This window comes from Syngnathus leptorhynchus, chromosome 14, assembly GCF_054491065.1.
Source record: "Syngnathus leptorhynchus isolate UIUO chromosome 14, UIUO_Slep, whole genome shotgun sequence".
Classification (NCBI taxonomy): domain Eukaryota; kingdom Metazoa; phylum Chordata; class Actinopteri; order Syngnathiformes; family Syngnathidae; genus Syngnathus; species Syngnathus leptorhynchus.
Window position 1 is genome coordinate 6,816,022 of NC_141208.1, and position 12,784 is coordinate 6,828,805.

At 37.8% G+C, this 12,784-nt stretch overlaps 1 protein-coding gene across 1 annotated transcript in view; it reads left to right on the top strand.

Moving 5' to 3' along the window:
* cdh24b (cadherin 24, type 2b) overlaps positions 1 to 12,784 on the top strand; it is a 109,340-nt gene that overhangs the window by 74,276 nt on the left and 22,280 nt on the right. The gene's annotated exons all lie outside the window — the stretch shown is intronic.

Sequence of the window (12,784 nt, forward strand, 5' to 3'; positions counted from 1 at the left end):
TAACATCAAAATGACTTGAGACAGGTGTCAGTCCAAATATTAACCGATGTAAACGCAAATTAAGCAAAACCGATTTAGAGGTAATATTCAAAGTTATAATTGGCAAAGGAGTTTGGCTATTTTTAGCGAATGTATATTTAAGTATTTCCCATAGTTGATACCTTTCACACGATTCTCATGTTAACCATTGCAATTGTGTGTGAAAATCCCAGATTCAAATCATGTAGACGGAGACAACTTGCTTTGAAATGAATGTGCTGCATATTTTAAAAAACACAAGCAGTGATAGTGAGATAGTAGGATCTCTGTATCTTCATTTCCAATCTTCAACGTGCTTGAAGAGAATAGTTCAATTTGAATAGTTCACTTCATCTTAGGAAGATCTTGACTTTAAGTCGAACCCCTTAATTAAAACTAAAATGATGATTCAGAACCACAGGGAAGTAAAATGTCACTCTTTGAATGTGTGTGCTTGGTGAAATGTCAACATCTGATGTCTCCTCTGCACCAATCCTTGCGATTTGGCCTGTCAAAGGGTAAAATTTAAATTGATTTCCTGGTGAGAGTTAAAAGAACTCTTGTTTACGCTTCATAACGACACACAGAAATTCCCAGATGGTCCCTCGTAACTTGCGCCCCTGCAAACTTAGGTTCTTCTACAAGAGACATGGGTGCCATTTTGAATTTTGATGAGGTTTTCAGACAGCCTTGGCTTGCCAACACTGCCACATAAATATATTGAAGGAATGTCACCCTCCCAGGGGTGTGATGGAGGTGAAGATAAATGGTCTGGCAGTTGACTACATAGGTAGCTCTGATAAGATCAGTGTCATTTTGTGTGCGGAGAAGTCGAGCATGGTGCAGAAAGCATCGTGAGTAGTTTGATCAACACCCAGTAATTAATTCATTGGATAGGAGAAAAGTAGGCAGGTTTTGTTTAGGCATTGCTAAATTAATATACTGCAGAAGGTGCACTTGTTTTGTCAATTCTGATGTCTAGATGTATAAAATTGATAGACTCACAAAACGTGTGTTAAATTGTCAAAGAAGACAATAGAGGAAAACAATGAGAAAGTGGGTGATAAATAAACCTCAGGGGTAAACCCAGAGACAGTGGTTAGACAAAGTGTGGAAAAAAAGGGGGAATTGCACCAAAGGAGTGGGAATCAGGGGGCTAAGCATGATCATGATTCATATGTCCTTTAGCAAAAATGGAATTACTGTAAGAGTGAGGGGAGAGTATTAGCAGCATAATGTCAGTATTATGATCTCCGGATTATTTGGCGGGACTCCTCTCGCATGATCAAATGTTAAAAGCCTTGAAGAGGTACAATTTGGAATCTATTTATTTATTTATTTATTTATTTATTTATTTATTTTAAATGTGTTTCTTTGTTTATTTATTCAATTTTATTTGTATTTTTATTTTTTTTTTACTTTTTTTTTTTGATACTGCAGCATATCATCTAAACTGCAGTTCTGGGCAATTTACCAACTTCAATGAATCGAATGCATGCCTCCAGAACATGGTCGGCTTACCTGGAACATCATTCCTCCTCGGTGGACATCATTGTGTTACTATCTTTATCCAATAACGCAAAGGATATCAGTCATTGACATAGAGTCACGTACCCTTGACCCACAAACCAAACATATCAATGCATAAATCTATTGTGTCACCACACCTTGACTTTTACTCGACCCCGATCCTGACCAGTATTTTATTCACTGCAAATTAGTTAGACCCCACATGTATAGTTGTCACAGCTGCTGCGGTCACGACTTATGTCCCCAATTAACTGGTCTTTGGTCTAAATTGTGTTCCGCAATCACACCACACCACACACACACGTGCATAAACACACACACACCAATGCTCACAGACTCCCGCAGTGAGTGCACACTCAGTACCCTTGTGTGGCGTATCATATGCACTCCCCATCTGTTCCCGCTTTAAACATCCTCGGCAGCACACAACCCTTTTAGTCAGTGTGGCAAGACAGTGTCGGTGTAGAGAAATCCCACTTGTCAAGCTTTTTGATTCTCTACTCTTACGTGAACTATATTAAATCGTTTCACCTGGCAGTTAACATAAAAAGTGATTGTACAATTAAAAGTAAATGTGTATAGAGTGAGATTTTCACCCTGCTGGACTGAGTGTCACTCATTTTGTCACGTTTTCATTTGTCGCTTGCGATGCAACATTGTGTATTAATATTAATGAAACCGACTTTTTGTCATTAAGCTAAATACCGTCTTAGTTTAAGGAAGGAATATTGCTGTGCCGTAATGAATTCTAGTTAAATGGCAAAACTAATAGATGACACGTAATGGGCTTGTTGAGTTTAAGAGGCAGGCTTGTGGCTCGCCACTCTCTTTCTTCTTTTCCTCGTCCCATGACCGACCGTCAGCCACGTGCTGACGTTTGCCATTGTTTGCAATGGCACGATAAGGGCCGGAAAGCTGGCACTCGTTAAAATGCATGAAAGTAAGTCTTGAGGGCAAGTGCAACAAAGCGTGAAGGAGGGAGGAAAGAGACAACGTGATGGAAGGATGGAAAGGCTAATGGAAAGAAAGAAAAAGGGGGAAAACTAATGGCTTGACAGTGATAATCAGGCGTACTGAAACACACGTCAATTTCACACAGAGTTGAGTTGATGCTGGGAAATTGAACGGAGCAGGTTTTCATTGCTTTTTACAAGTTGGTGCAGATGTGCGTATTGATGCATACACGTTTCTAGATTCCATGTAGACACGGGTATAAAGTAAGAGTTCTGGTCTCGTCCCTGGTGCACATTTGTTCATGATCATTAAGGGGGCCTCAACAGGAGGCTTACTTTACTTTTGGAAGGTGAGTGCTTACTGCGCAGATAGCAAATGTTTTTTTCATGAGGAGGCGTTCAAGGTTGCAAAGGGTTGCGAAGACGTTCGGCAAAAATTTTAATTGATCTTAAGCGTTTCTTTCTTGTCGCAAAGAAATTGTGATTATGCTCAACTCTTGATGGTTACAAGAAAAATTGTTTGCAATCATAGGAACAGTTTTGTGAGTGTTTTTGCAACTGTTTGCAACATTGACTGAACCCGTACAATAAAGTTTAGAATAACTACGGAATTATTACATTATTAATTACTGTAAATAAAATAAATCATTAATAATAAAAAAAATCATTAATAGTTCATTTAATTAGTTATATTTCTGGCAGCTACTCACTGGCCACAAATATTAGCGACATCTACAACTGCTCCATTGAGATAAAAAAACAAAAAGCTGCAACCAAAAATATTTTGATTGTATTTAATTGCATTTTTAGCATGTAGTACACCCACAACAATAGATATTTTGGAAATGCCTATCTGAGTGTCAAGCAAAATGATGGGGATTTGTTTTTATTCATACTAAAGACAATAAATGATGTCTTGAAAATGCTACAGTGTGTAGAAGTGCACTCTGAATATGCAAATGAATCCTTGGCGAATCCACGTGACAACACTCACACAGTGTTAAACAGTCTCTCAAATAGTGCACGAGCATTTATATAAGCCTCCTACTCTTGGGGGTAGACATTGTTCAGGCAAGAAAAGCTTTTCTAGACAGAAATTGCTCCCTTATATCATAACGCACAGTTGGGCCTTCCATTGCAAAGCCTTTGCCCTGGAGTCAATGGTGGCGCATTACAAACGTCTGCTTGGATCCATCCTCTATGGCTGGGTGGGAGTGCTGCTGCATTGTCTGTGTCCTATAAGTGCATGGGCGTTAAGTAGCAGGTCAGTTGTTCTCATGGGTTGTAGCTTTTTGTTCATTATCCCCCCCCCCCCCCTTTCTCTCCCTGTGCTTCCTCCTCGCATCCGCATGCGGCATCGTTAGAGCTCCATTAAATGGACAACTGCTGTGTGCAATCCAAACACGGCGTTTCTCTTCAATAGGATTTTCTTTCTCAATCCAATACAGCCTTTGAGGGGAAAATTCATCGTGCAGTAATCGCCGCATGCAACAAATTGTTTCCAATAGACCTACAATTGAGGTAGTCCAAGAGGGTCTTAAATTCTCCATACTTTTTCCAGATCATATGCTTCTTAACTTACCAGCGCTGAGGAAAACCTGGAAAACCTTCATTAAACCCAACAAATGGAGCCAATTTTCTCAGAGTAGAAATTATTAACTCACATAGTAGAAATTAAGTGAATACATCACATATATTTTACAGCAATAGACTTGGCCTTTGCTCTCAAAGAACACAGTAGACGTTCAAAGAGTCTCTTAACCGTTTTGTATTTTCGGTCTTACTTCGTCTGACCTGGCAAGGGAGCGTGCCCTCTCACGCAGAATAATAGGAGTTAAAGCCATTTTCTTTTTTTGCCGAGCCATCAGTGAGCCACGGAGACTCGCAGAAGAGGAAGTGATTTCCATGTTAATGGGATCTCTCCATCCTGACTTCCTGCCTGTTAAACACATACACAAGTCCACTTGTTCAGCAGTCCTTGAACGCTCACATCTTTGGCTCCTCATGTTGCAAAGTTACCTTTCATCCTCAACTTGTTTACTTCTTTTCTTCCTTCTCTGACTTTCACTCTCTCCTCTCCATCGAGCTTGATGAATGGACTCGTCGGACTGAGAACGGCACATCCCAACAGGGGATTGTGGTCCACTGCGAGCTCCTTGCCGTCATTGTGTGTTTGGGTGACTTTTCTTCATGTGTATTTGCTTTCAATTAACCTGCCTTTAGTTTTCTGTATTTTTCTTTCAGTAGAATTGGATGAAATTGTACAATTGCCTCATGTGGTAGTGCAGTGTGGGTGAGTCAAGCATTTGACCCCTAACCCATGCGACCTTTGAGGTAGGGCTGGTTGCATTAATCACGATTATTTTTGGTTAATAATTAAAATGACGATTATTCAAACTATCATTTAGTTTTTGGTTTCAAACAAGAAAATATTGAGACCATTTTATTTAAACGCTATAATATGTAGACTACATAATGTAATATATAATGTAGTTCATTTTGGACCAAGCAAAATAGATCAAATGAATTAATTTAAAACAAAAAAGAAATATGTCAAAATTCAAATAACATTTCCAGTAATTTTTGTTCAAATATTTTAAAAAGACAATTGGTAATAAAACATGCTGGCAATGTCTCTATTTTTTTTTAAAGGGAAGACAATTGGTAATTATAGTAATGACACAAAGTCGATGCAAAATCTATCTTCGCGGGCCACATAAAATGATGAGGCAGACCTTGAGATTCACATCTATGCTCTATGCCAACATACTCACAGAGGGCATCTTTAACCACTTTTTCCCTTCATTCCTGACCCTTCTCCCACACCCATCCAAACATCTCCTTCCTTGGGAAATGCTAAGTGGCTCCATCCATTACAAGGTCTCAGTCAGACAAACAGCAGTGGGTAAACTGCTCCTCTCCAGAGGTGCAAAACGACCCATCTCCATTTTGCAGCCTCATCCCTTTAAACATTTAAAAGCATGCAATGATAAATATTCTTTTGCTCCTTTCTCATGAATCATGAATCCACCTCAACCGTGTAAACATATGATTATTCAATGCATTTCTGCAAAGAGAACTTTAAGGATGTGATAGCAGTCTGGAACCCGTGGGGACTGTTTACTGTGACCAAGAAGGAATAACTACAATGTACAATGAAAATTTCAAGCTGAAGGATGGAAGGTCTATCCTAAATATGACCTCACTCAGAGTAGTAAATAAATTGCTACTAGTGTTCCAAACTAATCATGAATTCAACACCAGGATGCCGAGTGTGAGGAGACAATCATGTATGCATGTAAATATTCATCTCTCTGAACACTGTCTCTGCACCTGCACTTTTTTTTTTCCCCCTCAAAATCGTGCCAAGTCTCCCGCGTGGTATAACATGTTCTAAACCCCTGCACTCGCAATTAGAGATTTCACCTCCCAGCAGGCTCAGAGAATGCAATTTTAGATAAAACACACAACAGAGGCTAGATAGTTTGGAAAATAGTTTTGCAAACGAATTTAACATGGTAAACATATAGAAATGCAAAAAAACAACATTTGCTTATGTTTTCCTATGTTATTCATAATCTGACTATCAAAACAGCAGCTGTTTTAATTTGTGCAAAAATGACATCGTCTACATTCACAAAGCATTAAGAATATTTTTACTGTTTGAAATTTTAATTTAATCCTCTGATAGACTAATTTGATTTTTGTTGCCTTGAGACAGCAACACTGCCGTTTTATGTGTACTGTTATGTCTCAAGACGAATCCATCCATCCTAATCTGTTCAAATCAACTGCCGTCAGGTAAAATTGTGTTAATTGAACTCGACCTCTCCATCGCTTGTTCTGCAAAGTACAGCACAATGAGGGAAAATTGACTGTTGTGATCTTCAGAAAGGTTGACAAATTTCTTTAAGCGCTGTTGCTTGATTACTCGCTAATGATAATGATGTCGATAATCAAAACATTTAGTTATTAAACACTCATTTCTGATAATTATAATTCTTTAATTACGTTTCCATCTTCAGGGCTAAATTAAGATATTGAGCAAATAAAAACTAATTAAAATGGAGCTTGCCAATAACGGCAAATCCTTTCATTTTCTCTATACAGTATGTCTTTCTGAGATCCATTAATCTAATGATTTTCCTTTAAGAGATGGTAGCATAATTTTAGCTCTCTCCTCATTTCTGTCATTTTCTCGGTCTGAGTCACAGGCCGGTGTTGTATTTTCTCCCTTTCGACTCTCGCCAAATCTCTCTCTTGCGTACGTCTCTACTTACTTCTCTCAGGTGGAGGCTGAGAGTCTAACTGGTTTAAACCTGTCACAGATGGTTCTTTCTCCTTCTTGGTCACATCAGTCACTCATTCAGTCCGCCATTCTACCACTTTGTCATTTAGCATCAAGGCCCTTCTGAGCCAGACAAGATTTTTAAAAGCCTTTTAGCCATCCATCCAACCGTTCATCCAGCCATCCATTCATCAACATTGGTGAAGGATGGCAATGCGACAAAGAAAAAGTGATTCCGACATTAAGTGATTTTACATCATTTTGTCACCCACAGTCAGTCGGTTGTTGACATTCCAGCACAATCAATATCAACAGAGCCCGTGTATGACTCGTATAGTAAACTCTAATCTTGAGCGCAATTTGTTTCTGGACCCTTGGTTGACCTCCATTTTATGAGGATTTCAGAGCAAGGTTTTTCACATTGGAAGGAATGAAAATTAAAAAAAAGTCAAACTGTCACCAGAAGTGGACTGCGAATGTTTTTGTATTCTCTACAGTCATTCACGACTGAAAATAAGTTAACCACTATAAATGTTTCAACTTTCTACTTCCACTTTATACTTACTAAACACTTCTAATTTGCAAAAAAAAAATAAAATAATCCAGTTTCCATGTGCCCAACATGCATAATCCCAGGCCGATTCTACAGTAAATGAAATCAATTAATTAATAAATAAAAACAATAAATAAATAATAAATAAACAAAAAGTAAACATAAAAAAAATAATAAAAACAGAAATAAAACGTCAATAGAAAATTTCTCTTGGTGAATTTGTTTTCCAAATCCCCCAAAATATCATTTATTCAGGATACCGAGTGCATATTTGGATCCCAATGAATCAGAAAAGCACGTGATTGTTGATCAGACTTCCCAGCAAACAAGCTTGACCTTCAGATTACAACCAATCCAATGATAACAGATGATTCAATATTTATAACTCCAAGACACCAAGTTGTTTGCAATCAGTGCTAACTCCAACACACTACCAGCATACAGAAATGCTTCAGTGGGCAAACAGTATATGTGCCACGTACTATATGCGTTATCATGAGTCAGCTGAGTCGACGACAACAGTAATCGTCTGTCACTGGCATCTGAAATGATTCCAAATGCGCAATGTATGTTCCACCATCACGGGGGTGCGAGACTTCCTAGCCTCGAGTGCAAAAAAGAAAAACTACTTCCATCTTTAGGAGATTATGATTTGACACGGATTCGACAGTTAATGAAAGGATCTGTGCAGCCTGAACAGTGCACAATTTTTTTGGACCTAAATACGCGGGAGAATACACTATAGTTCATTGGTACGACCCGAAGTATTGTATTTCTTCACAGAGTTAGAGAGGAAAGAGTTATTTGAGTTATCCAAGCAGCGTACAGTATTCCTAATCCTCAGGAGAGACTCTATGGCAGATCAGAAGAGATATATAACATTTTCTGAATTTTATAGCCCTCTCCAGGGTTTCTGACAAGTTGGATCCACCTGAAACATCCTAATTATATTTCCCAAACCATGAACTGCTTTCAGGTTTCTGAAACTTTATGAAGGATTGCTCAGAACATAATTGCTCTTGTTCTGGTACTGTATCTTGTTTTGATGTCACCGCCCGACTCCCATTGTTCAAGATTCGAAGGAATCTCTGTTTAGGGATTGGGATTGTCAGATTTAATTTAATATGGGTGCTTAATTAAGTCGGTATAAACACTGTAATATGAAAATGCAAACATTCTCAGACTAAAAGATACACACAGTCCCATTTTCCGTTTCATCCTACTGCAAGTGACGGCAGAAAAGAGCTCAGTAATGACATCCGGATGCTTTGCAACACAAGGTAAGATAAATAGCAACAGGACATGTTTTATATTGCTTTGCTTGGAAAGTGAGAAAGAAAAGTGACTCTTCTTCATTATTGTACCTAATAGCATTGCGATAGAAGTCAAAGTCTTATCCACACGCTCCAGAAATGAAATCATGTCTGGGCAGAGAATCGAGTTGTCATCTCTCATTTTGTTACCTACCCAAAACCCAACTGATCAGACACTCCCCGTAGCCACAATCTTCTCTTCCATCTGATTACACTTCTCCTTTAAGATCCCCTCTTCTACTTGACATGAAAGTATTTTATCCCGGGAATTTTCCAACTATTTCATGTGTATTTATGTCTCATCATCCAGAGAGGAGTGTCCTGTTTCTGATGTTGTGTCCAAATACAGAGTGAAGGATGACATTCAAAACTTAGCTTCTCGGCATACTTCTGGGTGAGCTCAATGGGGAGTATAACTTGAGGCATTGCATTTGTATGTCAGTGACGTTTCCTCTTTGCTGCTTTATCTGCGCAACAGCGGTAGAGGACACAACCCAGTCACTCTCAATTTTTATCTTCTTTGTGATTTTGATCTGAGGCTCGTACTGATGTTCCGTGTGCCAAATGGGATTGAGCTCCTTCACTGCCAATCAGCTTCTTACTGTTTATCCTCTCGTAGCCTGACTCTTTCCCCTCCAGTCCGTCACAGGTGGAAACAATGTGTGGCTTTTTTTTTTTTTTTCTTTTTCAAATGGCTTTTCTCCTTGGGAAGAAAGCTGATAATTACTACTATCGAGCTTTTTATTTTTTTATTTTTTTTACATCATCAGCTTTTGCAGTTCTCCGTTAGTGACAAGAGGCTCTTCACACTCTGGGTTTCCACAATTGCACACATCAATAGCAAGCATCGTCTCTGTCATGTAAATAAGTTTCCTAATTTGCTATCTCATTAGCAAAAGGCTTGTTTGAGTTGCCTGCTTTTTAGCCGCGTGTTGCCGTGTCAATCCCAGATGGCGAGGGTGGTAATCACACCACATAAAATAGCTTTTAGCTCTGATTCATTGTCACTGACTGTCCTTTTTGTCGAGTACGCTGTGTACGAAAACATTTATTATAATAATGATTATGTGGCGTTCGCTACTTTTTCACATGGAACAAAACGATTGAAACCAAATTAAATCTGGCTTTATAATCGCATCCAAGGACATCTGTACACTATCATAGAAAATCAGCTGCATCTGTTGAGAAGGAATATTGATGCCATCGGTGTATTTTCAAGGATTCGACATGTTTAGACACAGTCATTTATTTCACTATGCCGGTGCAAAAGAAACAAAGTAATTACATCAGTCAAGCAGAAATAACTCAACTATTCTGACCTTGTCAAATAAATCTAATTAAAAGTTGAAACAAAAAGCAAATATATCTGCAGATATCATTAATCAATCAAAAGTGATCAAAAGTTCATTTTACCTGCCACTCAGCAACTTGACATAGTTCATTTCGATGCAGCTGATATACTTGAAGGGGATTATTACGTTGTTCTACGTTTTTGTCGCAGTTATTTCACGTTATCTTGTCAAATAAATAAAATGTTCTGACAAGTGCAGCATAAACCTGATCAAGACATTTCATTATCAAACACGTACATGGGGGCCAGTATTCAGTGATTACATTTTGTTGAAAAATATTATTCATCCTAAGCCACTATAAATATGTCCGTATACAAAAAATATGTAATGTATAAATCATGATATTGTTTCTTTCCTTTGGTTAAAATCCCCAATTTTGTTAGTATCAAGCACCCCCCCCCCCAAAAAATACCAACATTCATTCATTTATTTATTTATTTACTGAGATTTTCTTCAAACAACCAACCAGTAATTAAAATAATCAAATCATATAATTCCCAAATCGATTAATTTGTGCTGCGATAAATTAAACTGGATTACATTGTGTTCGTTTCCATTTCACATATGAGGCAACATTTCCTTTTTCTGCTTCAATCAATCCGATACACCATTAAATTGTTCATTTGACAGATGAGCTTCCGCTTTGTTATGTTGACTGCTTGCTCCAATATGCAGAAGGGGGAAGAAAAAAAAAATCCTCTGTGTTTGGCACAGAGAAGAATGTCAACACTGCATCTTCCTGAAATTGAGTTCTGCTTATGTTATGCTTTTGGTGGAGTTTGCCTGTTAGCCCAATATTTACTCACAGGAAACTTGATAACAGCATGGATCATAAACATCTTGAGGCAAATTCCGGATACCCCCCCAATTTACTACTGTGCGATGGATAGATTTTCTGGTCATATTCTTGGTTAAATATTAAATGGGAATTAATAAAAGCATGACATGTTTGTGAATATCCCCGCCATACTTTGCATGGCTTTTAACAACCAGGTTAAATGTTACCGAGTGATGAGCTGTGCTTTTCCACCTAAGTATTGAAATGTGCTGGTGATTGAGATGCATTAGACAATGTCACCTGGCAGATTACAAAGTAAGCAGGTTACCTGACCTCCAAAGCAGCTGCTCATTATTGCCTGAAGCTGCCATTTTGAGAATGCATTAGTCACAAATTATGTAACATGATTGACGAGAGTATCAAAACAAGACTGAAAGAATTTTCTCAAGAGAAATAGTGGACATTACAAACTCAAGGCTCAGGGGTCAGATCGGGCCTGGCACATTATTTTATGTGGATTGTGAAAGCAAAATATTAAATATAAAAAATATTGCTGAAATATTGAAATTGAAAATTGTTGACACTTTGAAAAGTGTAAAGATATTTCAAGCCATTTGGGTTAAACAGTCCCCCCTTTAAAATAAATGTAATAATATTTGCACAGTTTCTTTACTGGCTTTTCATTTCAAATCTAATTCAATTGCCGATACACATTTTCTGAACATCATTCACAATTCCAAACCTTGCCTTTCAGCTTCAACAGTTGGAAAAATATATATAACAACGATCAAGAGCAACAAAAAATAATTCATGCTGGTTTTGATATCTTAACTGAAATCCTGATCTTCAAAGTAAAACATCTATCTCACTGGGGAGTCCGATTTACACAGTTTGTCAGACTGTTTGTTGGCCCAGATTATGGTCTTGTTGAAGTGGCGGCTGTCTTTTATTCTGTCAGCTCAGTATGTTTGTGAGACGGGCGTTCTCTCCCACATTTAAAGATCTATTGGACTTCCTCATCTTGAGCAGTAATAGACAACAATTCTGTTTGAATGATCCTGTGTGTCTTGTGTGTGCAACAGGGATGTCGGCACATGTTGGTCCTCCGCCCGGCCTATTTTTTTGAAAGCTTGCATGATTTTTCCTGACTATTTTTTTTGTATTATGGTCATGCCAAAAAGCAAATGGCCACACCAAAAGCGAATTGCATCTTGGTTCCATACTAAAAAGAGTAACTTTATGGAGTGGCAAACCCAATCCCAGGCTTTAATCCAATAAAAAAATTGAGGGGTGACATTAAAAAAAAAAAAAAGAAAGAAAGAAAGAAAGAAAGAAAGAAAGAAAGAAAGAAAGAAAGAAAGAAAGAAAGAAAGAAAGAAAGAAAGAAAGAAAGAAAGAAAGAAAGAAAGAAAGAAAGAAAGAAAGAAAGAAAGAAAGAAAGAAAGGAAAGAGGCTATTTCAGATTTCAGAATAAAGATTTTTTTTTTTAAATAGATATCACATTTACTTGTATGGACATAAATGCTTATCTGATGATTTTGAGCATATTGCTTTCATTCTGAACACAACCGCAGTGTTTTTTTTTTGTTTTTGTTTTTTTTCAGTTCTGTCATTGCCACAACGCCTAGTTGACACCGTGCTGTCGATGCCAGATGCATTTGTTTGCACACCTGTTCAAAACATGCATTTGATGTGAGCCTGGCACAGAATCTAATAATACCAACTTTTATCAGGGTGAATTATCAGAGAAAGGAACAGTATCTCCCTCCCTTTAATAAACACAGCACAAGAAGTGGAAAATACTCATAATGTGCTCTGCCTTGGTGTTATATTGATATTAACTTTAAGGTCCATCCATGTTCCTCCCCTCACCAATGAATTTGAACTGTGGGTCATAAATTCATGTTCAATTTTTATATGTACAACACTTGTTTCAGCTCCATTTAGATTTGTAAGCAAATAAAGTTGTCATTGCTTGTTTTGTTTTTTATATATACAG